Raw genomic sequence first — 5915 nt, forward strand, 5'->3', positions numbered from 1 at the left:
TGCAATTGTCCAGGCTGTGGTTTTGTCCAGGCCACAATGTCCCATACATTTACAAACCTAGGCAATCTTCAATGACTGAAAAAGTTGCTGCTTCCACTATACACAGTGCTCTGATGGACAGATTTTGAGATGAGATGGGAGTTAGTAATGGTATAATTGGGTAAACAAAATCAGGAGCATTAATAATGGATTCTGCCCTCAGCTTGCCTCCAGGATTGAGCCCTACTTTTCTCTGCCCTGATTTCTCCCATGTAAAATACAAAAATCATTCTTCCTTTCTGAAGTACTTTAAAATCTCAGGTTCAAAGTACTATGTTAGAGTTAAATAAAATATCTCTACAACTTATAATAAAGATACTGTATGTCTTTTTCCATCACTAGCAGTTAATGCCCTTCAGAGATGGGGCTTCTGTAATTACATTTATGTTGCAGTGTGGCTGGAGCAACTGAGGCCTTGATCAAGGAAATGATTCACCTGTACCATGAAAGCTGCCTTAAGATGCTTTTTAGGGACATAGACCAGACCTTTAGATTGTGCTTATTGTCACACATAGAGTCACTTTCATTTAAAATACAAATTTCACATCAGTAACTACAGCCTTCTGAACTCCATCCCAGAGTCTATAACCTATAAACACCATAAACAGATATGTTACAAAGGGAGCCTTTAAAATTACAAGCCACACAGAATGTTTAATATTTCAAGTCTAATTTACGACACAAAACCTAATTTGGAAAAATGCTATGAGAGCATCGGGGTTGGGTGCATTTTAGAGCAGCATTTGTCATAAAAAAGAGCTTGAACATTCGGGTTGCCAAGGCAGAAACAAGCACCACAGACTCATTTTACCCTTATGGGGATTCATCAAGGTTGTGCAGTGCAGCTGTTGTCTTAGTAAAAGAAAGTATCGGCCCCTGGCTGAAGGAAACAGAAACGTAATTATGTTATGATGAGCTGGAAAACATGCAAAGAAAAATTGGAATGCAGAGCGTGATAAATGATGCTTTGTCAATTGCAAAGCAGCAAGAAAAGCAGGGGCAGCCAATGCTTCCAGTGCAGCTACCAAAATAAAGCACCACTCTAACCATGGCAGGGTAGTGGCAGCTTCTGGCTGTAGGATTTAGTCCCGGTGCAATAATGCTGGGTTTGTAGAGCCGATTATGCAGTCAGCCTCAGGAATAGAAATGAGAAGAGAAATGGTCAGGTACTCCTCAAAATTGAGACCATAATTCCTGCTAGTCAATATTTATAGGTCATCTTATTCTGGTTTTTATGCATATTAAAATTCAAAGGTTTGGACCTTTTCCTTCAGGTCCTTCCTTTTGATTACGTTTTCTTCCCCCAAAACCCTGTTTTTACCAAGGTGACCAACATTTTATGAGCATTACTATGGCCACTTGCAAGGAAATGCCATTTTTTAAAAAAACTCTTTAAGCTGTCTGTGCTCACATTGACAAGGGCAGGATTTCCCTTCAAGTGCTGCAGCAAAATGCTCGTCTAGGATATAAACCACTGAAGTTCATTCTAGTGATGTGAATAAATCCAGAGGGAAAACTGGACTAATTATATACCAGTACAGGAAACTTTTATTTAGAAACTGCAAAGATAAAATGGGACAAATGTCTAAAGAAAACCTCTAAATAAAGGGGACAATGAATAAAAACAACCCAAACCAACCCAGCTGAGGGGTTTTTGGTAGGGGCTGCAATGCCCACATGCAGCCCTCATTCAGCAGAGCTGAGGCTGTGCCCTCTAGTGCTGGCCACCCGCAGAACTGAGCTGAAACACCACTGCTGAGCCTGTGCACTTCCAGACCTCTATAAAAACCTATTTATTCCCAAAGCAGAGCTATTCTTGAGCAAAAAGGCTGCTAGAATAACTCCATCAACCTTCCTCCTATGGAAAAAAGCTCTAGGGCAGAATTTCCACTCTCATTTTGAATTTCCTGCCTTTGGAGGATGCCTTCTTTTTCATACTAAGAATGTCTCAGAATCTGGTATTAATAATCTTGGTGGGGTTTTTAATAAAAAAAACCCAAACAAAAACCAAATGTACCACCCAACAAAATGTGTATTGCTTCTGTAGTTAAAAACAACCAGTTCTCAAATTAGCATCTATGTAGGATAGGTCATCTTCTATACATCAGTTTAAAAGGCTGAAACCGATATTCAATTACTGTATTTTTAAGTGTGTGTTTTTTGCCCTGTTAGGTAAGGAGCATGGGCAAGATACTAATCAATCCACTCATACAGTAACTGTTTGCAAGTCACAGATTTGTGACTTCTCATGACAGCATGATTTGCAAATTTTTATTACCTACAAAAACTTAGGACTGTTTTAAACACTGATTATTTTCATTTACATGGTAAAATTACTTTATTATCTGACTGTAGTTTACATCTAGGGGTATTAAGCCACTTGTATCTTTAAAAATATTATTCCTCCTGACTGGGGAAGGTGAGATTACTGAGGGGCAACAAATCAGTGGAAGCCTGCAAAAAATTTCTGTGAGTATTCCCTGCGCTTACCCTTCAACCTTTCTCCATTTCACACTAATTTGTGAGGAGGTCCATATGGCTGTAGAATTTTGCAGAACAATATTGAGCTACCTATAATTTCTCCTGACATTGTGAAGATTAACCTGATCAATACAGTATCTTCCTCTAGCATTTGCTTCCTCAATCTGGTTTGCCTGACACCAAGCTTCTTTTTTGGCTGCATGACATTAAAATAGGAGGAAAATGAAAACAGTTCATCCCAGCCCCCGCTTCTGCCTCATCCCCATACATGTCTTATTCAGGAATACCAACAGGCAAGCAAAGGCAGATTACAGAAATAAGTAAAGGTGAATGACTGGACTCTGTCTAGGGATTAATAATAAAAAAAACCCAGCCAAAGAGAAGGGCAAATCCAAATTAATTACTCTAAACTGACAGCTTTAGTGGAATTGGCTTCTTTGCTTTGCACTTGATTTCAATTCTTCCTCTTCATGCTTCATTTCCCATCATTTCCCACATGTTCTCTTGCTTGTGCTGTCTGTTGCTCTCTCCAGCTGCTCCCTGACTACTGTAACTTCCAGCATTTTTCTGGTTTTGCAGCAGATTCTTCCATAACCACATATTCCTTATACATTTTATTATTCTGTCCTCCTCCTCTGATATTTTTTTCCTCCTTCTTGTCAGCAAAAGTTCACTTTGTGGTCCTGGTGAGCAGAATCCCAAATGGTTTAGCACCCACAGCCTATCAAATCTACTTCTCAAACAAAAACACTGCTTTAAAATTTAGGAACATGGTGTCATCAACAAGAGCAGAAGGATCTCACACAGTCTATTTATCTTTGCATGCCAACAGGATGGGATCCATTAAAAATTCATTTTGGGAACAAAAGCCTAACTGCAAAGAAATCCTGTGTTGCTCCCTTACCGTACTATCAGAGCTACACAGCAGCCTGCTGTGCTCTCTCCCATCATCCTTCCCTTCCCTTCCCATCATCCTTCCCATCATCCTTCCCATCATCCTTCCCATCATCCTTCCCATCATCCTTCCCATCATCCTTCCCATCATCCTTCCCTTCATCCTTCCCATCATCCTTCCCATCATCCTTCCCATCATCCTTCCCATCATCCTTCCCATCATCCTTCCCATCATCCTTCCCATCATCCTTCCCATCATCCTTCCCATCATCCTTCCCATCATCCTTCCCATCATCCTTCCCATCATCCTTCCCATCATCCTTCCCATCATCCTTCCCATCATCCTTCCCATCATCCTTCCCATCATCCTTCCCATCATCCTTCCCATCATCCTTCCCCCCCTCCCCTCCCGTCCCCTTGCTCTGATAACAAGTTTCATTACATGTATTTACTCTGTCATTCCAGCAATTGATCCTTTTCCTAAAATTCACCTCATCTGAAGGTGTATCCCTTTTCTCTGTACTTCTGTGTGTACCTTGGAGGTCAATGGAGACGCTTAAATTAAGCAGGGCTTAACCAAACATCCGTTCCTACAAGGACTGAGTAATTGCTGAGTTAGTGTAAAGATTTACCAAGAGTGAATTTGTTTTTTATTAGAAGTTGATTTAGCTTAAACTCTATTTCTGAAACGTATTTCACTCCACCAAGACAAGAGAAGATGTTACAGTCTCATAAATACTGTATGCTCAGGCATTCCTTTGATTTCTCACAGGGAGCCAGGGCGCAGTAATTGCTCTGCTGAAGCCTGGTATACAGTCTGAGTATCACGTACATAAATTCCCCAGACCCAATCCAGTTTTCTCAGGTGGCTTTTCATTCACAGCTTAAACTCTGCAAAATAATAAGGTAACAAGTCAGCAGTTGCTCCTCATTTGTTTTTATGTTGTTAACATTGAGATGGGAAAGTGTGTGCTACCTATGGGAAGAAATGGCCTCAAATTCCTGGGGTCTCAGGGAAGCTGGCAAGAAGGGAAGGAGGTGTTGGTTGATTCTTCATTCCAAAGCTGTGGTGAGGATGTGGACCTGCAGAGAGGGCAGGCTGGACCACAGTTATGCTGTCTCCAGTTTTAGCTACACTGAGGTTAACAGGGTACCAAGGGAATCATATATCTGGACTGACCAGGGCAGGCTCTCAAAGTCAGGGTCTCGCCCTTGTGTCCCAACAAAGGTCGTTTTCCTTGAGATGCTATTTTTATCCAGAAGTTTTAAAAGAAATTTTTTCCTCCACTCCCTCCACCCCTCTGTGGCCTTGGGAACTCTGATATTCCCAGCACCACAGCAGGAGAGGAGCCTGTTCCTGGCATCAGATTTCATGGATGGCTGTAGAGAAGCAGTAAGTGTTCCTGGCAGATAAACCTTGAGCAGGGGAAGAGGTTTCTTTCCTTCTTTCTTTTCTTCTTAATCCAGTTATTATCTGATCTGTATCATTTAAATAATCATATATGTCCTTGCTTCTACCAATTCTGGAGCTGGCTTGTGATAGCTCTTTAATTCCACCCATTCATGCTTAGATAGTAACTGGCCTAGCAAATGGTGCAGCTCCAGGTACAGCTCCCAGGGCTCTGCTTAAGACCCATCTGACCTAAATCTCACTCATTATAAACAACCATAAATGTTGGTTTTGTTTATTTTTTTCCAAACAACAGCAGTTACAGGAACATGTAATTTTGCTTTTGCCATTTGTAACTAACCCCCCCCCCCCCAGCATTTAATATAAATGACACTGAAAGATGAATCAAATAAAATCTGGTTTTGATTTCCTTTTTATTTTTATATGGCTCATCTCTGAGAGTTTGCATTTATTGTTATTGTTGTTAGCACATATTTCTTTCCTTTCTTCAGCCTTTGTTCACAGATTTGCACTTGATGAGAATGTTGACTCACTTTAAAAATAAGGTTAATAGCTGCCTTTTCTAAGAAAGGCTTGAGATCTCTAAGCCTATGTAAGCATGTAAAAATGAAAGGAGCTGATGAAATGTAAAAGGCATGAATCTGTGCTCAATAAATGCTAAGCACTTACCAGTATTAAATGACAAAATTCTGTACTGGGATGCCTTAAGGCTGGGAAGCTATTTTGGCTTCAGGGAACTTTGCTGTGACAATTTTTATAAGCAAGTATCATACACCACCAAATAGATCTCACATTACAGAGTTGCCCCACATGTATTGCATATAATCTATAGTGATACAGTGATTTATGTGAGTATAAATCACATGCTGTGTTTATAAATGGCCTTCGCCCTGAAGAAGGGTGCAAAGCTTGGGCACTTCTCCCAGCTAGTGTCTGAACGATCTCTCCAGTGAGGCTTCAAAGCCTGAGGAGATGCACATTAAACGCAAACAGCGAAGTTTGTTGTTGGGATCCCAAGGAGCGGTTCGGACCGGGATGCCCGGGAAGCAGCACGGCCCCACGATGTCCCCTCTCTGAAATTCTGCTGGAG

At 41.0% G+C, this 5915-nt stretch overlaps 1 protein-coding gene across 3 annotated transcripts in view; it reads left to right on the plus strand.

Moving 5' to 3' along the window:
• Positions 1 to 5915, plus strand: part of MGLL (monoglyceride lipase) — a 102840-nt gene that overhangs the window by 33524 nt on the left and 63401 nt on the right. The gene's annotated exons all lie outside the window — the stretch shown is intronic.

Source organism: Corvus brachyrhynchos, unplaced genomic scaffold, assembly GCF_000691975.1.
Source record: "Corvus brachyrhynchos isolate BGI_N302 unplaced genomic scaffold, ASM69197v1 scaffold4, whole genome shotgun sequence".
Lineage (NCBI taxonomy): Eukaryota > Metazoa > Chordata > Aves > Passeriformes > Corvidae > Corvus > Corvus brachyrhynchos.